The following is a 26,774-nucleotide window of genomic DNA, read 5'->3' as shown; positions in this document are numbered from 1 at the left end:
TGACAAGGTGAGCGGCGGCACTAAACACTCTTTCGGAGTACACACTTGTGGGAGGGCAACTTAGGTAGAATAAAGCCAGTTTGTGCAAGGGCCTCCAAATTGCCTCTTTTTCCTGCCAGTATAAGTACGGACTGTGTGACGTGCCTACTTGGATGCGGTCACTCATATAATCCTCCACCATTCTATCAATGTTGAGAGAATCATATGCAGTGACAGTAGACGACATGTCCGTAATCGTTGTCAGGTCCTTCAGTCCGGACCAGATGTCAGCATCAGCAGTCGCTCCAGACTGCCCTGCATCACCGCCAGCGGGTGGGCTCGGAATTCTGAGCCTTTTCCTCGCACCCCCAGTTGCGGGAGAATGTGAAGGAGGAGATGTTGACAGGTCGCGTTCCGCTTGACTTGACAATTTACTCACCAGCAGGTGTTTGAACCCCAGCAGACTTGTGTCTGCCGGAAAGAGAGATCCAAGGTAGGCTTTAAATCTAGGATCGAGCACGGTGGCCAAAATGTAGTGCTCTGATTTCAACAGATTGACCACCCGTGAATCCTTGTTAAGCGAATTAAGGGCTCCATCCACAAGTCCCACATGCCTAGCGGAATCGCTCCGTGTTAGCTCCTCCTTCAATGTCTCCAGCTTCTTCTGCAAAAGCCTGATGAGGGGAATGACCTGACTCAGGCTGGCAGTGTCTGAACTGACTTCACGTGTGGCAAGTTCAAAGGGCATCAGAACCTTGCACAACGTTGAAATCATTCTCCACTGCGCTTGAGACAGGTGCATCCCACCTCCTATATCGTGCTCAATTGTATAGGCTTGAATGGCCTTTTGCTGCTCCTCCAACCTCTGAAGCATATACAGGGTTGAATTCCACCTCGTTACCACTTCTTGCTTCAGATGATGGCAGGGCAGGTTCAGTAGTTTTTGGTGGTGCTCCAGTTTTCTGTACGTGGTGCCTGTACGCCGAAAGTGTCCCGCAATTCTTCTGGCCACCGACAGCATCTCTTGCACGCCCCTGTCGTTTTTTAAAAAATTCTGCACCACCAAATTCAAGGTATGTGCAAAACATGGGACGTGCTGGAATTGGCCCAGATTTAATGCACACACAATATTGCTGGCGTTGTCCGATGCCACAAATCCACAGGAGAGTCCAATTGGGGTAAGCCATTCCGCGATGATCTTCCTCAGTTGCCGTAAGAGGTTTTCAGCTGTGTGCGTATTCTGGAAACCGGTGATACAAAGCGTAGCCTGCCTAGGAAAGAGTTGTCGTTTGCGAGATGCTGCTACTGGTGCCGCCGCTGCTGTTCTTGCGGCGGGAGTCCATACATCTACCCAGTGGGCTGTCACAGTCATATAGTCCTGACCCTGCCCTGCTCCACATGTCCGTGGTTAAGTGGACATTGGGTACAGCTGCATTTTTTAGGACACTGGTGACTCTTTTTCTGAGGTCTGTGTACATTTTCGGTATCGCCTGCCTAGAGAAATGGAACCTAGATGGTATTTGGTACCGGGGACACAGTACCTCCAACAAGTCTCTAGTTGGCTCTGCAGTAATGATGGATACCGGAACCACGTTTCTCACCACCCAGGATGTCAAGGCCTCAGTTATCCGCTTTGCAGTAGGATGACTGCTGTGATATTTAATCTTCCTCGCAAAGGACTGTTGGACAGTCAATTGCTTGGTGGAAGTAGTAAAAGTGGTCTTACGACTTCCCCTCTGGGATGACCATCGACTCCCAGCAGCAACAACAGCAGCGCCAGCAGCAGTAGGCGTTACACGCAAGGATGCATCGGAGGAATCCCAGGCAGGAGAGGACTCGTCAGAATTGCCAGTGACATGGCCTGCAGGACTATTGGCATTCCTGGGGAAGGAGGAAATTGACACTGAGGGAGATGGTGGGGTGGTTTGCGTGAGCTTGGTTACAAGAGGAAGGGATTTACTGGTCAGTGGACTGCTTCCGCTGTCGGCCCAAGTTTTTGAACTTGTCACTGACTTATTATGAATGCGCTGCAGGTGACGTATAAGGGAGGATGTTCCGAGGTGGTTAACGTCCTTACCCCTACTTATTACAGCTTGACAAAGGGAACACACGGCTTGACACCTGTTGTCCGCATTTCTGGTGAAATACTTCCACACCGAAGAGCTGATTTTTTTGGTATTTTCACCAGGCATGTCAACGGCCATATTCCTACCACGGACAACAGGTGTCTCCCCGGGTGCCTGACTTAAACAAACCACCTCACCAACAGAATCCTCCTGGTCAATTTCCTCCCCAGCGCCAGCAACACCCATATCCTCCTCATCCTGGTGTACTTCAACACTGACATCTTCATTCTGACTATCAGGAACTGGACTGCGGGTGCTCCTTCCATCACTTGCAGGGGGCGTGCAAATGGTGGAAGGCGCATGCTCTTCACGTCCAGTGTTGGGAAGGTCAGGCATCGCAACCGACAATTGGAGTCGGACTCTCCTTGTGGATTTGGGATTTCGAAGAACGCACAGTTCTTTGCGGTGCTACTGCTTTTGCCAGCTTTAGTCTTTTCATTTTTCTAGCGAGAGGCTGAGTGCTTCCATCCTCATGTGAAGCTGAACCACTAGCCATGAACATAGGCCAGGGCCTCAGCCGTTCCTTGCCACTCCGTGTGGTAAATGGCATATTGGCAAGTTTACGCTTCTCCTCCGACAATTTTATTTTAGGTTTTGGAGTCCTTTTTTTACTGATATTTGGTGTTTTGGATTTGACATGCTCTGTACTATGACATTGGGCATCGGCCTTGGCAGACGACGTTGCTGGCATTTCATCGTCTCGGCCATGACTAGTGGCAGCAGCTTCAGCACGAGGTGGAAGTGGATCTTGATCTTTCCCTAATTTTGGAACCTCAACTTTTTTGTTCTCCATATTTTAATAGGCACAACTAAAAGGCACCTCAGGTAAACAATGGAGATGGATGGATTGGATACTAGTATACAATTATGGACGGACTGCCGAGTGCCGACACAGAGGTAGCCACAGCCGTGAACTACCGCACTGTACTGTGTCTGCTGCTAATATATAGACTGGTTGATAAAGAGATAGTATACTCGTAACTAGTATGTATGTATAAAGAAAGAAAAAAAAACCACGGTTAGGTGGTATATACAATTATGGACGGACTGCCGAGTGCCGACACAGAGGTAGCCACAGCCGTGAACTACCGCACTGTACTGTGTCTGCTGCTAATATATAGACTGGTTGATAAAGAGATAGTATACTCGTAACTAGTATGTATGTATAAAGAAAGAAAAAAAAACCACGGTTAGGTGGTATATACAATTATGGACGGGCTGCCGAGTGCCGACACAGAGGTAGCCACAGCCGTGAACTACCGCACTGTACTGTGTCTGCTGCTAATATATAGACTGGTTGATAAAGAGATAGTATACTCGTAACTAGTATGTATGTATAAAGAAAGAAAAAAAAACCACGGTTAGGTGGTATATACAATTATGGACGGGCTGCCGAGTGCCGACACAGAGGTAGCCACAGCCGTGAACTACCGCACTGTACTGTGTCTGCTGCTAATATAGACTGGTTGATAAAGAGATAGTATACTCGTAACTAGTATGACTATAAAGAAAGAAAAAAAAACCACGGTTAGGTGGTATATACAATTATGGACGGGCTGCCGAGTGCCGACACAGAGGTAGCCACAGCCGTGAACTACCGCACTGTACTGTGTCTGCTGCTAATATAGACTGGTTGATAAAGAGATAGTATACTACTAATATTATATATACTGGTGGTCAGGTCACTGGTCACTAGTCACACTGGCAGTGGCACTCCTGCAGCAAAAGTGTGCACTGTTTAATTTTAATATAATATTATGTACTCCTGGCTCCTGCTATAACCTATAACTGGCACTGCAGTGCTCCCCAGTCTCCCCCACAATTATAAGCTGTGTGAGCTGAGCACAGTCAGATATATATATATACATTGATGCAGCACACTGGGCTGAGCAGTGCACACAGATATGGTATGTGACTGAGTCACTGTGTGTATCGTTTTTTTCAGGCAGAGAACGGATATATTAAATAAAACAAACAACTGCACTGTCTGGTGGTCACCAGTCACTAAACTCTGCACTCTCTTCTACAGTATCACAGCCTCAGGTCAATCTCTCTCTCTCTCTCTCAACCCTAATCTAAATGGAGAGGACGCCAGCCACGTCCTCTCCCTATCAATCTCAATGCACGTGTGAAAATGGCGGCGACGCGCGGCTCCTTATATAGAATCCGAGTCTCGCGAGAATCCGACAGCGTCATGATGACGTTCGGGCGCGCTCGGGTTAACCGAGCAAGGCGGGAGGATCCGAGTCTGCTCGGACCCGTGAAAAAAACATGAAGTTCGTGCGGGTTCGGATTCAGAGAAACCGAACCCGCTCATCTCTACTCTAATACCAAATGCGTTTTTTTGCAGCCAAAATAGATGATAGCGTATACCCAGCGGAATTGTGTGTGGCGGTTCCCGATAGGCTGGCGGGATCAGCAAGTGCATACACACTTTCCTATGTTGCGAACAACGAACGATGGCAGGGGGGGATGGGACACGCTGTATTCAGCAGCATGGTATCATCAACGACATCCCCAGATTGACCTGCATGTACGGATGACAGGGGATGTCATTGACGATCAGTGGGAGCGCGCACCGTTGATGATATAATGCGTACACACTGGACGATATAAATGATATGTCATTCCTATTTGTCTTAATCAGGTATATCGTTCAGAATATCTAGTGTGTGTACCCAGCATAACTGCACATACAGAGTCTGTCCGGAAAATAATGAGACTGATTCTTTCACGCCACGCAGAACAGGCACATTGCGGCGCTGTAGGGTGGGATGGGTGGAGGGGTGTCTCAGCTACACATTCCTGCAGCCTAACCCTACCCCCCTACCCCCGTGGGTGGCCCCTAAACCTAACCTCCCCAGCTATATATACTCCTAACCCCAGGGGCTGGCTGGGCAGGGTGCCATCTGCCCACCGGGCCAGTGCAATTTAAGTATTCCAGGGCCACCTGACCGCAGATTCCCTGCGAAAAGTTGGGCCTCTTGCTTGAGTCTGCCCCCGAGGCTGAAAGTTGCCAGCCAGCCCCTGCCTAACCCACTGCTATACTTGCGGTCGGGATGCCAGCTGTCGGGATTCCGGCGACGGTCTCCTGACCCTGTCGGGATTCCAGCATCAACATTCTGACTGGTGTCAGGATTCCTACTACTGGGATCCCGACAGCAGCCATTTTAACAGCATCCCACATAGTATGCAACATAGTTGTGCAATAGATTATAAGATTACCATAATGACTGCGCCTATATTCATTTTCTCATACCTTTTACATTACTCACATAATGTATGATTATGTCCATAGGTGTGCGCAGCTCAATTTATTAGAGGGTGCTCGACTGGAGTGGCCTGCCTAGCATCGCCTACTGAGCGTGCCTAGCATCGCCTATCAGGCGTGTCTAGCACCGACTTCTGGGCTAGAGTATATAATATATATATAGAGTGGTCGAAGTGGAAATTTTGAAGTGGGAGTATGTAAAAGTGAAGGCGTCGTCCCTCAAAAGGGGGCATGTCCTTTAGTGTAGTTTACCATACTATATACCCCTTATACACATTATGAACCACAATAGTAGGACCCCTTATACTATCAAGTCCTGGTGCCCCTTTCACTTTATACCACACAGTATGAGCCGAAATTCACATTATACCACACGGTTTTAGCCGAAATTCACATTATAGCACACGGTTTTAGCCGAAATTCACATTATAGCACACGGTATGAGCCGTAATTCACATTATAGCACACGGTATGAGCTGAAATTCACATTATAGTATATGGTATGAGCCGAAATTCACATTATACCACACGGTATGATCCGTAATTCACATTATAGCACACGGTATGAGCCAAAATTTACATTGTAGCAAACAGTATGAGCCAAAATTTACATTATACCACACGGTATGAGCCGAAATTCACATTATGCCACATGGAATGAGACAAAATTCAGGGAGAGTGACAGCAGGGACATAGGGACAGGGAAAGTGACAGCAGAGACATAGGGACAGAGAAAGTGACAGAGGAATAGGGAAAGTGACAGTAGGGACAGGGAAAGTGACAGCAGGGACATAGGGACAGGGATAGTGACAGAGGGACAGGGAAAGTGACAGTAGGGACAGGGAGAGTGACAGAGAGAGGGACAGCAAGGGCATACAGTAGGAGAGAGAAAGGCAGCAGGGTAAGATTACCTATTTAGCAGTGCAGTACTGAGGATGCTGTGGTCTGCGATGCATGAGGAGGCTGTGGTCGGCGCGGGGCGGAGGAGGCTGTGGGCCTTGGAGATGGTGCAGAGGAGGACTGAGAGCGACAGAGGAGGCTGAGGTGCAGCGAAGGAGGAGGCAGAGGGCGGCGGTGCAGCGGAGGAGGAGGCAGAGGTTGGCGGCGGCGGTGCAACGGAGGATGGAGGAGGCTGTGGTAGGCGGCCTTTGGTGGTGCGGCACTGGATCCTATGACCCGGCGCTACTATTTCAAATCTGCCGCGGACCGGCAGCCAATCAGGAGCGGTCCGTGGCAGATTTGAAATAGTAGCGCCTCGGTCAGCACGATGCGGCAGTAGCCCAGCAGGGGACAGTGCTCGAAGAAGTGCCGGTATACAATACAGTTGTTTACCGGCCCACTTTGAGCACTGCATATATATATCTCCTCCAAATCAGTATTCCCAGATAACTGCCGTGGTGTACAGCTAACAATTGGATACAGAAGCAGCGAACAGCGGCACTACTAACGGACTTGTAAATGAGACAAGACACAGAGGTCTAATAGCGACGTTTCGGATCTTACTCTGTCCTCAGGCTACAGGTACAGCTTTACCTGTAGCCTGAGGACGGAGTAAAATCCAAAACGTCGCTATCAGACCTCGGTGTCTTGTCTCATTTACAAGTCCGTTAGGAGTGCCGCTGTTCGCTGCTTTTATTTATATATATATATATATATATATATATATATATATATATATATATATATATATATATATATATATATATATATATATATATACACATACATACACATACACAGAAACTACTGAATGCTTGGTTCAGCTCTAATATTATATATATATATATATATATATATATATATATATATATATATATATATATATATATATATATATATATACATACATACAGTGGCGGATCCAGGGGGGGGCACTCGGGCCCGTGCCCTCCCTGTCATTTGTGGCCTCAGTCCCCCGTTCTCCCCCGGCGCCAGCGCCGCACAGGGAGATGACGGGCGCCCGCTGAGATTGTGTTACCAGCGGGCGCCCGTCTCCCTGCACAGCGGCAGCCGAAGGCAGGAGCTCAGTACTGAGCTTCGGCTTCCGGCGCTGTCACTGTGCGGCGTGCGCTATGGGAGAGACGTCAGTCATGACGTCTCTCTCATAGTGCTGAGGAGAGGACGCCAGGAGGAAGTCTGGAAGCGGGAACGGGGTTCGGTAAGTATGAAGTTTTTTATTTTCCTTAATGCAGCGGGGGCATCTACTGGGGGCAAACTACGGGGGGACATTACTACTGGGGGGGCATCAACAAGGGGCATTACTACTGGGGGGGGCATTACTACTTGGGGCATTATTACTGGGGGGCATCTACAGGGGGCATTACTACTGGGGGGTCATCTATTGGGGGCATTACTACTGGGGGCAGCTACTGGGGGACATTTTTACTGGGGGCCATCTACTGGGGGAATTATTACTGGGGGGCATCTACTGGGGGCATTACTACTGGGGGGTCATCTATTGGGGGCAAACTCCTAGGGGGCATTACTACTGGGGGCAAACTACTGGGAGGACATTATTACTGGGGGACATTATTACTGGGGGGCATCTACTGGGGGTCAACTACAAAGGGGCTAACTACTGGGGGCATACTACAGGAGGGCATTACTACTGGCGGCGTAACTACAGGGGCATTACTACTTGGGGGCTAAACTACAGGGGGGGCAAACGGCATAACTACAGGGGCCAAACTACTGGGGGATAACTACAGGGGCCAAACTACTGGGGGCATTACTACTGGGGGCTAAACTACAAGGGGGGCATAACTACAGGGGCTAAACTACAATGGGGCAAATTACAGGGGGCATTACCACTGGGAGGCTAAATTAAAGGGGTGGGTGTAAACTACTGGGGTCATAACTGCAGGGGCATTACCACTGGGGGCATAACTACTAGGGCGCTAAATGACTGGGGGCATTACTACAGGCAACATTACTACTGGGGGCAATACGAGCATTGCATAAGGGGCACCACTACTATGGGGTCTATATAACGGGCACTACCAGTACAGTGGACATTGCATAATGAGCGCTACAACTGTGGGCATTGTATAAGAAGCGCCACCTCACATGCACCGAAGCCGCATGCAAATGTACTTGCCCCTTCTATGGTGCCCCCCCCTATCATTTTCTTCTGGATCCGCCCCTGTGTGTGTGTGTATATATATATATATATATATATATATATATATATATATATATATATATATATATATATATATATATATATATATATATATATTATTATATATACACACATATACATGACCAGACAATGCCTTACTTTCATAAAAAAAATAGCCTGCTTCATGTGCTGGTCCGCCTTTGTGGTGGAGGGCAGCATCTAGCGTGGTCCTGGGTCAGTGGTGGCGCAGTGCCCCGGAGTCTGACTGACTCCGCAAAGGAACATGGGAGGAGGAGCGGCTGCAGCTGTGCATGCGCAGCAGCCCTCCTTCCCTCAGCAGCCGCCATATTTCTTAGGGGCATTTCAGCCAGCATACACTGACTGCCCCATCTGCTGTGCCGGCGCCGGATCCCGCATTGCATCTGCTACGGCGCTACCGCAGGCGCCTCTGCACAGATATGCGAGTGCAGAGCCGCCCACGGCGGCCAACCATTGGATACTACCGCAGACATTAATAATGTTCGTATCGCAGGCGTGCAGTGCGGGGGGTGCCGGACATTAGGGGGTGCCTGTGCGCACCAGGCACCCCCCGTGCGCACGCCTATGATTATGTCCTTGCATGTATTAATAGTAAAAAAATATCATTTAATTTTCATTTCACATCAGAAAGAACCGCTTCACTTTCTCCTACATATAAATATTTTATGTGACACTGAGTGCGACACATGCCAGCTATTTTGAATATCTAATAAAACATCTGAAGTCAGCAATTAGAACTGTGATTTCACACCATATATTAAAAGACTGATTGCTAGAGTGCGTAATTTTATTTTCCATTTTAAATTTACCAGGCATCTATCATCCACTCATTTAATTAGATGGCTCTCAGCAGCTTGATTTTTCTTTATAAAAAAGAGTAATGTTTATTCTAGCAATGTCAGACAAGATTGAACGCGGCAAGAAGGCAATACATTTATAATCCATTCCAATTGCAGGTTAGAGGAAATGTGCTGATCATCATAAACTTAGTAGAGTTCCTAAAATCGGGTCTGGGACTGAGGGTCGACAGCACAAAGGTCGACACACCTTAGGTCGACGCCAATTGGTCGACACACCTTAGGTCGACATGGTCAAAAGGTCGACATGGACAAAAGGTTGACAGGAACAAGGTCGACATGGAAAAATGCGCCCCATTCCTGGGAATGGCGAGTGCGATGGATTCCTGCATGTGTAGAATAGGGTTAAGTTTTAATTAGCCCGTTTGTGATCATAGATCTCCCATGCACCTCTGTCTAATCTCAGTTACTGCTCCTGTCAGCTGTTCCTGTGTTTCTAATGTAAATTGGATTACACTACTGTATGTTGTTGCATATTATCTTTTATGTATTCTGGATCTGTATTAAAAATTCCTGAAACTTCATAAGTTTGGCGATTTCATGTGGATCATTGAAATCACCTAAGAAAGATAAGCCTTTTTATGTATCATATATGGTACAGGTTCACTCATATTGTGAATTCACGCACTGTGGTGTTGTCAATATTTTATTTGCATTAGGTCGCGCTCCTGTCCCTATTTTGCCGCTGTCAATCACAGACCACCTGGATGCGAATGTGCGGCTGTGTCCAGGTCTGAATAACCCCCTTATTTCACAGTGACACTACAGGACAATGGGGGTCCTTTCGAGTTGATCGTAGCTGTGCTAAATTTAGCACAGCTACGATCATGAACTCAGACATGCGGGGGGGACGCCCAGCACAGGCTTAGTCCGCCCCGCATGTCAGTGCCGGTTCCCCCACAGAAGTACAAAGGCATCGCACAGCGGCGATGCCTTTGCATTTCAAGAGTAGCTCCTGACCAGCGCAGCTTTAGCGTGCTGGCCGGGAGCTACACTTCACTCCCCGGCCCGCAGTGGCTGCGTGTGACATCACGCAGCTGCTGTGGGCCACTCCCCGCACGGTCTGGCCATGCCTGCGTTGGCCGGACTGCGCCCACGAAACGATGGGCAAACGCCGCCATTTCGCCCCCTCCCGCCCATTGACCGCCTCTGCCTGTCAATCAGGCAGAGGCTATCGTAGCACAGCGATGGGCGTCCATGCCCCAGCACACTGCGGCGTCGGCGTATGCGCAGTTCTGACCCGATCACTACGCTGCGAAAAACTGCAACGTGTGATCGGGTCAGAATGACCCCCATTAAGTACAGGCAGCCAACGGGTTTATTGGTCCAGTGAGCAGGAGAAACTCTGCCCTAGTACAGGCTGCAAGTAAACACAGGCCATATACTGTAAGTTTCAGAGAGAGCATATCAGGCAACGCTTGATAATCCCCCCAAAAAATAGGATTTTGGTTACCTGCCGGTAAATCCTTTTCTCATAGTCCGTAGAGGATGCTGGGGTCCACATTAGTACCATGGGGTATAGACGGGTCCACCTGGAGCCATTGTCACTTTTAGAGTTTGAGAGTGTGGGCTGGCTCCTCCCTCTATGCCCCTCCTACCAGACTCAGTCCAGAAACTGTCCCCGAGGAGACGGACATCTTTGAGAGAAGGATTTTACACAGATAGTGGCGAGATTCACAGCAGCTCACACATACAAGGCTGAAACATTACTTACCAAGTAACAATGCAGTACTCAACTAAAATGAAGTTGTACTGAACCAAATAACGATAGCAGGAAAACGAAGCGCTGGGCTGGCGCCCAGCATCCTCTACGGACTACGAGAAAAGGATTTACCGGTAGGTAACCAAAATCCTATTTTCTCTTACGTCCTAGAGGATGCTGGGGTCCACATTCAGAGCCGGCCATAGGCATAGGCAAACTAGGCAATTGCCTAGGGCATTTGATATGCCATGGGGCATCAGCAGCTTCTGCTGATTAAAATGATATGCAGCATGCCTAGATTGTGTGTAGCATTTCATATGCAGATACAGCCACAGTCTCACACAGTATATAGGCATGCTACATAGTGTTTTAATCAACAGAAGCTGCTTGTGCATCCTCGCCACATAGCAATGGAAATAAGATGCATTTTCATTAAAAAAAGGTGCCCGACGTTAGCATTGAGGCAAGATTTATGAGGACACATCTGTTTCCAAGCAGAGGCAGAGGTCACAGTGTTAGTGGCAGTGTGAGTGCTGTGTGCATGTGAGTGGGTTGGTTGTGCAGTAGTGTTTGGAATATGTGTAAGGAGCATTATGTGTGTCATGTAAAAATGCATTAATAATGTGCAACATATGTGTAAGGGGCACTATGTGTGTCATTATGTGTATAAGGGCATTAATAATGTGCGGCATATGTGTAACAGGGTACTACCGTATGTGTGTCATTATGTGTATGGGGGCACTAATAATGTGCAGCAAATGTGTAGGGGGCACTATGTGTGTCATTATGTGTATAAGGGCATTAATAATGTGCGGCATATGTGTAAGGGACATTATGTGTAAAAGGGCATTAATAAAGGTTGTCATAATGTGTAAGGCGCATTATGTTTATAAGGACATTTAATAATGTGTCTCATATGTGTAAGGGGCATTACTCTGTGGCATTATGTGTATAAGATGCTCTACTATGTGGCGTTGTGTATAGAAAAGGCACTACTGTGTCGTCTAATGTGAATAAAGAGCAATAGTGTGTGGTGTAATGTGAATAAGGAGCAATTCAGTGTGATGTAATGTGAATAAGGGGCTCTACTGTGAGGAGTAACGTTATAAGGTAAAGTGATACTACTGTGGGATGTAATATGACTTATGGACACTATCGCATGATCAAATGTGAATAAAGTTGCAGTGCTGTGTGTCGTAATTGGAATTGGGGTTACTATTGTGTGGCCATGCCCCTTACCAGCAAAAACACACCCCTTTTTGGGCTGAGCACCAAATGTGCAAACTGTTCCTATTTAAAATATAGGGGGTACAAACACCAAAATAAGGATTGCTATGGGTGAGGGGTGATGGTGCTGGGAAAGAGGTGCAAGGTCAGAGGCGGAACCAGCGGTGATGCTAGGGGGCACCAGCCAAAATCTTGCCTAGGGCATCACATTGGTTAGGGCCGGCTCTGTCCACATTAGTACCATGGGGATGTACCAAAGCTCCCAGAACGGGAGGGAGAGCGCAGAGGATCCTGCAGAACTGCTTGACCAAACTTCAGGTCCTCAGAGGCCCAAGTATCGAACTTGTAGAAATTTGCAAACGTGTTCGACCCAGACGAAGTAGCCGCTCAGCAAAGCTGTAAAGCCGAGATACCCCGGCCTGCCACCCAGGAAGTACCCACCTTACGAGTAGAGTGGGCCTTAACAGATATAGGACACGGCAATCCTGCCGTAAAATACGCATGCTGGATAGTGAACCTGATCCAGCGAGAGATTGTCTGCTTAGAAGCAGGACATCCAAGTTTCTTGGGATCATACAGGACAAACAGAGAGTCTGATTTTTTGTGACGAGCAGTCCTCTTCACATAGATTTTCAGAGCCCTTACAACATCCAAGGACTTTGATGAAATCGAGGAGTCAGTAGCAACTGACACCACAATAGGTTGATTGATATGAAATGCCGACACAACCTTCGGAAGAAACTGCTGACGTGTCCAAAGCTCATGGAAGATCAAGTATGGGCTTCTACAGGACAAAGCACCCAACTCCAACACACGTCTAGCAGAAGCTAAGGCCAACAAAGTGAAAGCCTTCCACGTGAGAAACTTGAGCTCAACCTCCTGTAGAGGCTCAAACCAGTCCGACTGGAGGAACTGCAACACCACGTTAAGATCCCAGGGCGCTGTAGGCAGCACAAAGGGAGGTTGGATGTGCAGAACTCCCTTCAAAAAGGTCTGAACCTCAGGGAGGGCAGCCAACTGTTTCTGGAAGAAAATGAATAGGGCCGAAATTTGGACCTTTACGGATCCTAACCTCAGGCCCATATTAACACCTGCTTGAAGGAAGAGGAGAAAACGTCCCAGTTGAAACTCCACCGTAGGAAACTTCTTGGACTCACACCAAGATACATATTTTTTACAAATACGATGGTAATGTTTTAGACATAACTCCTTTCCTAGCCTGTATCAGGGTAGGAATAACCTTGTTCGGAATGCCCTTCCGAGCTAGTATCTGGCGTTCAAACTCCATGCCGTCAAATGCAGCCGCGGTAAGTCTTGATGGGCGAACGGCCCCTGCTGCAGCAGGTCCTCCCAATGAGGAAGAGGACTCGGCTCTTCTAGCAGTAGATCCAGAAGATCTGCATACCAAGACCTTCTTGGCCAGTCTGGAGCAATGAGGATTGCTTGAACCCTTGTTCTCCTTATGAGCTTTAGCACTCTTGGAATGAGTGGAAGTGGAGGAAACACGTACACTGACTGGAAAACCCACGGAGTCACTAGGGCGTCCACCGCCACGGCTTGCGGGTCCCTCGACCTGGAACAATACCGCCGAAGCTTCTTGTTGAGACGAGAGGCCATCATGTCTATTTGAGGTATAGCCTAAAGATTTGTCACCTCCGTGAACACCTCCAGATGGAGTCCCCACTCTCCTGGATGGAGATCGTTTCTGCTGAGGAAGTCCGCTTCCCAGTTGTCTACTCCTGGAATGAATATTGCTGACAGCGCCAACGCGTGTTTTTCTGCCCAGAGGATGATTCTTGTTACCTCTGACATTGCAGCTCTGCTCTTCGTTCCACCCTGTCAGTTGATGTAAGCCACTGTCGTTACATTGTCCGACTGCACTTGAATGGCCCGATTTCTCAGAAGATGGGCCACTTGGAGAAGACCGTTGTAGACGGTTCTTAGTACTAGAATGTTTATCGGCAGGCCGGCTTCCAGACTTGACCACCTTCCTTGGAAGGTCTCCCCTTGAGTGACTGCGCCCCAGCCTGGGAGACTTGCATCCGTGGTTAGAAGGACCCTGTCCTGAATCCCGAACCTGCGGTATGGGTGATGTGGGCTATCTTATAGGGTTTGTACTGAACATGGGTTTGTACCGAACACTGCATTGCACTGCATTAAACATGGCGCACGAGTATTATTCCGTTGTAGCGAACATGGGTGCCATCTTGAAATTGTCCATCTTGAATCTAAGTCAGTATTCCCATTTTCTGCACAGTTTTTAAAACAAAAGGGTGTACTGCGACTTTTGAATCACTGTGTGTGTGTGTGTGTGTGTGTGTGTGTGTGTGTGTGTGTGTGTGTGTGTATATATATATATATATATATATATATATATATACACACATATACACAGGGTGATTCAAAAGTCGCAGTACACCCTTTTGTTTTAAAAACTGTGCAGAAAATGGGAATACTGACTTAGATTCAAGATGGCCAATTTCAAGATGGCACCCATGTTCGGTACAACGGAATAATACTCAGGCGCCATGCTTTAAGTCACAGCAAATGCAGTTGACGTCAAATGCACGCCCCGAAAATGCCCATGACACACCTGTGTTCTCCCAACCACTCCCCACAAACGCCATGTTACCTCCCATTAACGTTCACTTCCGGGCAATTGTTATGCAATCGCACTTTGCTGGGCCTGCGAATGCATTGCATTTTGGACTTTGCACACGCATGATGCAGTCGTAATGCATGCGCAGTCATCCGATAATTGTCCGATTTGCGATTAAGTGACGCTGTGTGACAATGGCTGGTGGGTCAAGGGCAGACTCATGAGATTCAGCCATCTGCAGCATGCAGAATCAGCATTCACCGGTGCGTCCCATCCCATCTGACAATCCAGCATCCGTCACTTGCTGCAGTGCAAGCTTAGCGGTACCAGGCGCGGGCCATCCTGTCCCCTATTGCAGGAGTTAGCAGGGTTCCTAGAACAGAGTCGGGTGTGCCGCAGAGCTCCATTGGAAAAGCAGCGGTCACACTTGGATTCCGCTGTGAACCACACAGGTGCTGCTGTACATGCAGGTGCCCCTTCATGGCTTGGAGTCTGGAGGCAGGTGTCTCCATTGCCTCTGGAAGTTACACCTGGGGGTATATTTACTAATATTCGTGTTTTAGCTGTTTTTAAGGGTGTTTGAACTCGAATGGTATCGGGTGCATTTTACTGCAACTTTTTGAATCCTGATACGGTCATTTACTAAGCTGCCGAGTTTTCCTCATTCGTCTTTTCCGATGTCGATGTGATTCGTAATGTCAGGCAGTGTTTTACGGGAGTGATGAGTAAAACACTGCCTGTCAAAACACAAGGAATCCCGGCCGGATCTGTGAGATCCGTGCAGGGCTTCATTGTGTAACTTAAAAACAGTGTTTAAAGAGTTAAAAAACTGAAAAAAAAATTGCGTGGGGTCCCCCCTCCTAAGCACAACCAGCCTCGGGCTCTTTGAGCCAGTCCTGGTTGCAAAAATACAGGGGGAAAAATGACAGGGGTTCCCCCATATTTAAACAACCAGCACCGAATATGGGGGGACAAAAAGCGTAGGGGTCCCCCGTATTTTTGGAACCAGCACCGGGCTCCACTAATCAGAGAGATAATGCCACAGCCGGGGGACACTTTTATCTTGGTCCCTGCGGCCCTGGCATTAAATCACTAACTAGTCACCCCTGGCCGGGGTACCCTGGAGGAGTGGGAACCCCTTAAATCAAGGGGTGTCCCCCCCCCTCCAGCCACCCAAGGGCCAGGGGTGAAGCCCGAGGCTGTCCCCCCATCCAAGGGCGGCGGATGGGGGGCTGATAGTCACAGTGTTAAAAAAAGAATATTGTTTTTTGTAGCAGGACTACAAGTCCCAGCAAGCCTCCCCCGCAAGCTGGTACTTGGAGAACCACAAGTACCAGCATGCGGGGGGGGGGGGGGGGGGGGAACGGGCCCGCTGGTACCTGTAGTTCTACTGCAAAAATATACCCCCAAAAAAACAGAACACACACACCTTGATAGTATAACTTTATTACATCCATGCACACTTACATACACACATACTTACCTCTGTTCACACGTGGCTCAGTCCCCTTCTCCACGTACAATCCACGGGGTACCTGTAAATAAAATTATACTCACACAATCCAGTGTAGATCGGTCCTCTTCTACTTCTAATCCACGTACTTAGCAAAAAAACAAACCGACAAACCCGAACCACGCACTGAAAGGGGCCCCATGTTTAAACATGGGACCCCTTTCCCCGACTGCCGGGACCCCCCCCCCCCCGTGACTCCTGTCAAAGAGGGTCCCTTCAGCCAATCAGGGAGTGCCACGTCATGGCACTCTCCTGATTGGATGTGCGCTCCTGAGCTCTCTGTCAGGCTGCGCACTGAAGATACAATGGAGCGCATAGGCGCTCCATTGTATCCAATGGTGGGAACTTTGCGGTCACCGGTTGAGGTTACTCGCGGTCAACCGCTGACTGCAAAGTTCCCACCATTGGATACAATGGAGCGCCTATGCGCTACATTGTATCTTCAGTGCGCAGCCTGACAGAGAGCTCAGGAGCGCACATCCAATCAGGAGAGTGCCATGATGTGGCGCTCCCTGATTGGCTGAAGGGACCCTCTTTGACAGGAGTCACGGGGGGTTCCGGCAGTCGGGGAAAGGGGTCCCATGTGTAAACATGGGGCCCCTTTCAGTGCGTGGTTCGGGTTTGTCGGTTTGTTTTTTTGCCAAGTACTTGGATTACAAGTAGAAGAGGACCGATCTACACTGGATTGTGTGAGTATAATTTTATTTACAGGTACCCCGTGGATTCTACGTGGAGAAGGGGACCGAGCCACGTGTGAACAGAGGTAAGTATGTGTGTATGTAAGTGTGCATGGATGTAATAAAGTTATACTATCAAGGTGTGTGTGTTCTGTTTTTTGGGGGTATTTTTTTGTAGTAGAACTACAGGTACCAGCGGGCCCGTTTCCCCCCCCCCCCCGCATGCTGGTACTTGTGGTTCTCCAAGTACCAGCTTGCGGGGGAGGCTTGCTGGGACTTGTAGTCCTGCTACAAAAAACAATATTTTTTTTTTAACACTATGGCTATCAGCCCCCCATCCGCCGCCCTTGGATGGGGGGACAGCCTCGGGCTTCACCCCTGGCCCTTGGGTGGCTGGAGGGGGGGGACCCCTTGATTTAAGGGGTTCCCACTCCTCCATGGTACCCCGGCCAGGGGTGACTAGTTAGTGATTTAATGCCAGGGCCGCAGGGACCAAGATAAAAGTGTCCCCCGGCTGTGGCATTATAATATCTCTCTGACTAGTGGAGCCCGGTGCTGGTTCAAAAAATACGGGGGACCCCTACGCTTTTTGTCCCCCGTATTTTTTGCACCAGGACCAGGCGCAGAGCCCGGTGCTGGTTGTTTAAATATGGGGGAACCCCTGTCATTTTTTTCCCTGTATTTTTGCAACCAGGACCGGCTCAAAGAGCCCGAGGCTGGTTATGCTTAGGAGGGGGGACCCCATGCAAATTTTTTTCACGATTTACACATTTTTACACTAAACAGACCTTTTCCCATTGATAACCATACACAGATCTCACTGATACGTGCATGATTATCCAAACTCGCCTTGAAAAAGCACGTCTATTTTTTTTGCTGCTTTTTTTAACGATTCGCAAAAAAAAACACCCGCAATTGAGCACTCAGAGACTAACACCCAAATACGAATGAATAGTGAATACCCTTGTTCTATAAAATAACAGCCGCGTTTGACCGATGGTCTATTCATTCGTATTTCTGAACTTTGTCATTCAAACCATTACGAATAGGCCAAACACTGCCGAGATTTGTGCTTAGTGAATTCCCGCATTGAGACTTTGAAAAAAACACACAAATCGGACAAAAATCGAATTATTAGTAAATACTGGCCCTTGTGTTGGGTTATTACCGGATCACAGAAGGCACGAAGGTGGCAAATCCTGCTATAGCACTACATACTCTGGTGTGATTTAAGTTGTATTTTTTTTTTACAGCTGGTTATGTTCTGTTCTTGAATCTCTTACCTTAGATTCTAAGTGCAAATTGCCTGCAGTGACCTCAAACTGTGTCTCTGTCTTTGATGCTTTGCTTCCTTTGAATCCTAATGTGCTCTGATAAATCACTTCAAAGAAAGAAAGAAACCTGTTTTCAGGACTGCCTATACTGTTCATCTCTCTATCTCTTAAATGCCATGACAGTAATAGAACCTGAAATGATAAAGTTGAAAACAAATCACTTTATTTGTTAATTATATGGGCACCACTCTAGGAGCACTTCATGATCAGCTGACTTTAAAGAACTCTTAACTGCTTCATGCTAGCTTTCATACATCTCACAGTTAGGGCTGTAACACACACTCCGGTTTTTCCCGGATGGCAAAAAGCCGGACAAACTTTGTCCGGCTTTTTGCCATCCGGAAGAAACCGGCAATGTCTGTCACACAGGACGGCTTTGAGCCGTGTGTGATGCTGTGCGCATGCGCAGCATCAGGCACGGCTTGAGAAAAAACCGTTGTGTGTGAAAGCTCCCCTTCACACACACGGTTCACTGGCTGCAAAGACGGCCCGGCGCCGGCCCGGCAGCCGGACCTTCCAGTGGTGAGACCCGGCTGCAACCCGGCAGCAGGGCCAGGACCGTGCCGTGTGTAAGGACACATTGCGCTGCATGTGTCTTTACATCACGGCAGCGGTTTAAAGCCGCCCGGGTGTTTGCCGGGCGGCGCAAGCCGCCCCGTGTGTTTCGGCCCTAATATGGGCACATCTGACCGGATAACTAGGGCCGCAGCAGATTGTGAGTGGTTTCTGAAATGCCTGGCAAACATTATGATTTATTCACTGGACTGATCCAGGGAGCAGGAGATTGGAAAACTCACCAGATTAGAGAGCTGCTTTATATTTTGTCCATGGGAGTCTGGGGGAGAACCAAACCAATGTTATAAATAAAGAGGAGGGCTGAAGGTTGCATCACAAGGCCATACTTGCCTACCTGACCCTCTCCATGAGGGAGAAAATGCTCTGTTCCTGGACTTTCCTGGTAATGTATGACTGCCATCACCTGTGGTGAAACACCTTTCTTATCAATTAACTAGCTCACCACAGGTGATGGCAATCATACATTACCAGGAAAGTCCAGGAACAGAGCATTTTCTCCCTCATGGAGAGGGTCAGGTAGGCAAGTATGGTATGCTTAGATGCTCAGCCATGATGGACATAGGCGTGTGCAGGTGCCAACACGGGTATGCTGCTGTGGGACTTCCTCTCTCCGGCTGGTAACGGACTACTTCCTCCACCCCTTGCTCTGTGACAGACTGCCCACCTGGGACGCCCAGGTATGCAGGCTATATCCTGGAGGGAAAAGCGAAGGGGGGAGTGTAGTCCATAATACATTGGAGGGGCACCCCCGTGGTACTCTGGCCCTCATTCCGAGTTGATCGATCGCTAGCTGCTTTTAGCAGCAGTGCAAACGCTAAGCCGCGGCCCTCTGGGAGTGTATCTTAGCTTAGCAGAAGTGCAACCGAAAGGTTAGCAGAACAGTGAATTATTTTCAAGCAGTTTCAGAGTTGCTGCAGACCTACTCCTACCTTGCGATAACTTCAGTCTGTTTAGTTCCTCTTTTGATGTCACAAACACGCCCTGCGTCCGGGCAGCCACTTCCCCGTTTCCCCAGGCACGCCTGCGTTTTTATCTGACACGCCTGTGTTTTTTAGCACACTCCCGGAAAACGGTCAGTTACCTCCCAGAAACGCCCCATTCATGTCAATCACTCACCGATCAACAGAGTGACTGGCCTTGCGTGAAACTGCATAGTCTTTTGTGAAAGTACGTTGCGCGTGCGCACTGCGCCCCATACGCATGCGCAGAAATGCTGATTTTTAGCCTGATCGCTGCGCAGCGAACAACTGCAGCTAGCGATCAACTCGGAATGAGCCCCTCTGTCTCTCCATCTCAGTATAGCTCCACACTGATATGAGCTATATTCCACACTCCCATTTCACCATCACAGACATAGGTGAGCTAAACAGTAAGCCCGGCACTGTAGAGTGGAATATGATGCATTAGGAAGTATCTACATCAGGTAGTGGCAGTGCCAGATTAAGGTACACATGAGCCTGGAGCTGAAATTCATGGAGGGCCTATTGTGTGCAGCTGCAGGGGGCGTGACCAAAGCTGCAGGGGGTGTGACTATTTTTTTGGGGGGCATGTCCTATGCTGTGTGGGCCTGGGTGGTCTGCACATGGGGTATGGCCTGTGCTATGGGGTGTGGCTAACACTATGAAGGGGCATAGTGGGTGTGGACCAGTGACGGTCTACGGTGGGATCATCTCACAATGTTACCCTGAGATGGTTTTTATATATAATTTGGCTGGAGGGCATCGGGGCAATACTGTTTGTGTGAAGTGCCGGCAATGAGTACACTATATATAGATATATGTGTATATATATATATATATGTGTATATATATATAGATATATGTGTGTGTGTGTGTGTGTGTGTGTGTGTGTGTGTATGTGTATGTGTATGTGTATATATATATATATATATATATATATATATATATATATATATATATATATATATATATATATATATATATATATATATATATATATATATATATATATATATATATATATATATATATATATATATATATATATATATATATATATATATATATATATATATATATATATATATATATATATATATATAGCAATGGGGACAATGATGGCACTCCGAGACTTCAATAACTGCAATCCAGCAAAGTGTATTTAAATGAGGGACCCACCATTAAATCGCGTTCCGTCCGCTACCTAGGGAGACGGGTCACAGAGCTGGCGTGGACACTGTTACCGAGCAGAGACCCCACTAGACCACCGGGGCTTATTGAGTACAGGTCGGGTGTACCCCATTTAATAAGGCTCACAGTACCCAGGGTGAAGTCCAGCTTAGGGGAGCTGGCGCTTGACCTGTAGCCCCTCCCCCAGCCCAGGGCACCATCTACTGCACAGTTCCCATCCTGGAGCTGCGTCACACTCTCCCTCACTCCCTGACTGAGACGCTGGCCGCCATCTTATAAGCATAGCTGCGGCTGGTCTGCGGGACTGCAGGGCAAGGTCTCCCTTGTAAAGTCGCCTGTATACAGGCTGTGTCTTTATAAACACTTGAGTATTCTACATGTCGTTATACAGACAGCGTTATTTAAGAAAGAGTGTATCTATTGCAGAATTGCAGAATATATTGTACAGCCTGTGACTGTGTGTGCCTGTATCTGCTGTGTGGTTTCACTCTCAGTGTTTCCCAGATTTAACTGTCACTATATTCTGTACCCTAGGGGGCTAGGTGCGTCAGGGTCCACTAATATAGTGCGTCACAGTATTTATCCAATACCGATATTCTACTGCGTACTCAGTCACATTATACCAGATTTATTCGCTGGTGTTGTGTACTGTGTATTCAGTCACATACTAACGGATTTATTCACAGGTATTGTACGCTGTCTGGCTTTATCGTACTAAGTCGCTCTGTTGTTCCATTTATATACAATGTCTAACAAGAAGGGCAGTAAGTCGGTGGACGCTCCTGCAACATGCAGAGAATGCTCCAAGGACTTACCAGAGGGGGAAGCTGTGTATGATGGTCTGTGTACTATGCTTCATACACCTCCTAATCAGTCCGCTGCTCCTGTAGCCAATCAGGAGCCACCTTGGGCTGCGTTCACAAACCTACTGGGTACTCTGGTGGAACGCCTTACACCCTCTATGGGACCAACTGTGCCATTACCGCCACAAATTGTCCCTATGGGTAACCCGCCGTGGGCTAAGTTATCTAACCAGCTGCAGCAATTAAATCAGTCTTTGGTTAGACATAAGTCTACTCCAGGTCCCATATCTCTGGGTCATCTAAGCTTCCTCCTCACAATCCACAAACCTCTATGATGTTTCATCTGAAGAGGAGGGGGAGCATACTGTCCTGTCAGACACTGAAGTTAGTGTTTCTGATAAGGATTCTCCATTGCAAATTAATGTCCCTGCACTAGTGGTTGCTATTAAGCAAATCATACAAATCTCTGATGAGGATTCCACTACTGTGGCTAAGAAAACTGATATGTTTAAACGGCAGAAGGTGGTTAAAAATCTATTGCCCTATTCTGACCATTTGGTGGAACTCATGCAGGAACCCTGGTCTACTCTAGGGAAGAAATTTCCTCTGTCTAAACAGGCCTTGGCTCGCTATCCACTCCCTGCAGAGTTACAGTAGGTAACAGAAATTCACCGCCAGTGGATTCTCATGTCACCCGCCTAGTTATGTCGTCCACTCTGCCTGTCACCACTGTCACTTCACTGAAAGAACCGACAGATAAGCGTGTGGAGGGATGCCTAAAATCTATTTACTCTCTTACAGGAGCTGTACATAGTTACACAAAGGGGGCGACCCGGCACCGGTCTAAAAATAGTTTTTGATTACAGAAAAACCAAATTTGGACAATTTTCAAGTAAAATCTTTAATATAATGTCCAGTTTGGGGGTGCGCCCAGAGCCAGTGACATATGCATAAACAAAAGGGAGAAAGAAGAAGGCTCTTGTGTGGGCGCACTCATTAATGGTAGTTAAATAACTAGAATGAATAACACTAGGTTGATTAGTCAGCAGATAAAACAAAATTTATTTGGAAATATTAGGAATATAATTGCCCCTGGTTGAGGAGATGTGAATGATCCCAGATAAAAATGTTCTGGTCCTGCCTCAGGAAATGAGATGGAGAGGGGTAGAGACACTGCAAGCCATAAACCCTTTCTCACCCGGCCAGTACAGATGATCTGTGTTAATGAGATCAATTAAGTCAATTGATTTTAGATTCTGTCATAATCCTAATGAAGGAATAACAGCTATTATGGCAATGAGTAATAATAGAAACAAATCAAAGGATATACCAGGGTAAAGAAAGAAAAGGATAGGAACAAATGGTGATGCTGCTGTTGGAGTCACATACCACACATCATATGCAATGATTGATGTTCTACAACACTGAGTATTCCCTGTGAGTCTCCACCTCAGGTACTAACTCAGCCCACACTGTTTCGCTTCCAAGATCGGACGAGATCGGGCATTAGCAGTGTGGTTTGATAGTAGAAGGATTTGGTCAGACGTCCAATGAGAGTGCACCTATATAGGGGGGGATAATTAGCTGGGTCTTATAGATACAGTGTGGATCTGCTTTTTGTGTTAGGCAGGAGACATCAAGTCCCACACCGGTGGTATTGTGTCCCTGGATCACAAATGAGAGTCCACGAAAAAGGAAGATATATAGATTTATGAAAAAAAACGAAGATATATAGATTTATGAAAAAAACCCTAAAAAGGAAAATGGAGATCAATTAGGCTGTAGTTATTAGGGACGGGTGATAAAAATTACCCGTCCGTATAGATACAAATGGATAAGGAAACACGGATCAAGAAATTTTTTTATATATATGTGTACATTGGTACTGGTGTAAGGAACAGAAAATATGTCAAAGATAATTGTAGATACAAATAAATAGTACTGGTATATGCAATGAAATAATCACTAGTGACATGGGTGTCATTAGAAACACTTTGTGTGAATTGGAGCTGTTATAATCATTAGGATATAGGGAAATAGACATGAAATTCTCATATAACCCATGCAGCAATATGACAACAGGATCTGCAGGAGGAAAGTCAAAGAAGAATGCAGTATTACTTTCCTATAAAATGCAGTTTTTAATCCTGATGCAATAAACTAAGATGCATAAGCCTGGAAAAAGGCATAAATGAAGCTGCACGGATATAGATACAATTTCTATGACAGCTGGGCAAAAATTAGCCCAAAATGGCAGGATGGAATGATCTGACCTGAGGCTAGGAGTGAATCACTTGCAGTTGGACAAAACAGGACCCATTGGAATGGAAAACATGTTTCACCCCTGTGGGGCTTGCTCACTTCCTGGGTCTGTGTGTGAAAAAGCTAGGAGATTTATACCTCCTGATTAGGACTGTATCCAATGAAAAACGAGGCTGGGTAATTGGTGTGAGTGGATGCTGTGAACAGCTGATATCTGCAGCCAGGGGAAGTGCTGGGACGGAAAGGAAACACTGAGGTCCGCGGCGCCATTTTGGAAGAGGGCAGTTAGCCCTTAGTTGTATGGCCATGGTTCTATAATAATGAAAATATAAATAAAATAAAAATAAAAGAAAGAAGAACAGACCTGGTGTGCAGTGTGCGATAGGTCTGCGACTGGACTGTATATGAAAATGGACCTGAAAAAAGGAGTCCATTGCTTGCGGCCACGCGATCGCAGCAGTCTGCAGTGACTGACATGGCCTGACCCTCTGCCCTGTCAGCATTCACCGGGCAGCGTACATATAGGCAATTAGTGCGCCTTCAGATATAATAGCTGTCAGCGGTGTTTTTAGGTCCAAAAGGACGGAACAAAAACCGCCATTTTGGAATGGGGCAGATATGCCTTCGCCGAGCGACCGATGGGATACCGTTAGTGGGCTGGTTCAATGCGACCGCCGGGCAAAGTGTATAAGTGATTAGTGCACCTGCTGAGATGATAGCTGTAGGCGGACTAGGGGGGAAAAAACATTATCGAACATTTTAGAGTGGGGCAATTATGCCCTTGTATGCTATTAGGATATTATTGATAAGCAGATTGGATATGGCATAAGATGTGGTATATAGGATGTGAAGGGATGTGACTATGGAAGTGGATGGACGGTTGTGATTGGCGATGGTAGTGACATGGGATTGTTTAGGCTGCAATTTGGGACGTGAAGTAGAGGAACGGATAGACTGGTGATGTGTGCCATGGTGTGTGCATGATTTGGTTGGGGCAAGTGAGTTGACGGGTAGGATGGGCTGTGGAGCGAAGGAAAAAAGGATAGGTATATGGGGAGGGAAAGGGGGGGGGGGGGGGGAGGGGGGGGGTGAAAGGGGGGGGGGGTGTTTAGGTTGGTGGGTGGGGGTAGGGGGGGGGGGTTATTATTTTGGGGGGGGGGGGATGTGTTAAGGGGGGTTTGTTTATTTTGTAGGGGGGGTGTTGTAAGTGAGTTTTTATGGGGGGGGGGGAAGAGAAAGGGGGGGGGGGATATGGGTGGGGAGTGGGGGAGTGAAAGTGGGAGGGAGGCGCTGGGTATTAATGGTGGGCTGGGTGGGTGGGTTGGAGTGTGGGGGAAAGGGGAATTAATTAGGGGGGATTTTAGGGTGTTAGAGGGGGGGAAAAAAGGAGGAGAGGGAAGTGAGGTTAGGGGAATAGTGCGGGGGGCTAGTGGGATGAGGTGGTTAGAAATTATGACAAATGAACATAAAAACGGGTTAAAAATATTAAAATACCAAATTGTGGTAGCTGATTACTAGATGTGTTGATGGGGTGTAGGTTTTACAAGAAAGCCCCATAATTGATATTCTCATTGAGTCCCAATGGTTTTAGGCTGCCCAGACGGAAAATCCATTCGCTTTCTCTTTTTAATAGTTCTTGAGTAATATCACCTCCACGGATGCCCAACTTAATAAGATCAAGACAAAAAACTTTCAGATCCTTGGTTGATCCTTTATGAGTGGAGTAGAAGTGTCTGGCGACTGAAGTAAGTTGTTTCATTCTGGTGATATCGTGTTGAGCATTCCTGATATTTCCCATGTGTTCTAAAATCCTCTCCTTCAATTTTCTGGTGGTCATGCCTATGTATTTGAGGTCACAGCTGCAGGTTAGACAATAAATTACTGTCTGTGAGTTGCAGTTAAAGAAATGTTGTATCTTGACCGATTGTCCATATCTATCAGTAACTGCATTGTTACGTAGAATATGTGGACATAATTTGCAGTGACCACAAGGGAAGGTACCAGTTGTCTGCGGTTTTTTGGAGGTGGAAGTCATGAAGTGACTGCGGACCACATGATCCTTGATATTTTTTGACCTGCGCCAGCTCATTTGAACTGGAGTATTGGCGTATGGTGCCAGGTCCGGATCTAATTGTAATACCGGTAGATGCTTGGATATGGCGTTTTGAAGCATTCGCCATTCTGGGCAAAAGGTGCCAATAAACCTGATGTTTTCTTCTTGTACGGGTTTTTCCTTGATTTTTCTGAAAATGAGATCTTCTCTTTTGATCGTCTTAGTGGCTGAATAGGCAACGTTTGAGCGAACGTTTGCTGTAGCCTCTGGTCAGAAGACGATTGGTTAGTTCCCAGCTTTTCTTGTGAAATACCGAGTCTTCCGAGCAGTTCCTTCTTAGACGCAGGTACTCCCCCTTGGGAATGTTTTCAATTGTTGGGGGAAAATGTGAACTAGTTTGGTGGAGAAGGCTGTTGGTTGCCGTTTCTTTGCGGTATAGTTCAGTTGCCAAAAAACCTGTGTTGGATTTGTAGATATTGAGATCC

The sequence above is a fragment of the Pseudophryne corroboree genome, chromosome 2 (genome assembly GCF_028390025.1).
Source record: "Pseudophryne corroboree isolate aPseCor3 chromosome 2, aPseCor3.hap2, whole genome shotgun sequence".
Classification (NCBI taxonomy): domain Eukaryota; kingdom Metazoa; phylum Chordata; class Amphibia; order Anura; family Myobatrachidae; genus Pseudophryne; species Pseudophryne corroboree.
The sequence above is the reverse complement of the archived record's forward strand: the minus strand, read 5'-3'. Positions refer to the sequence as shown.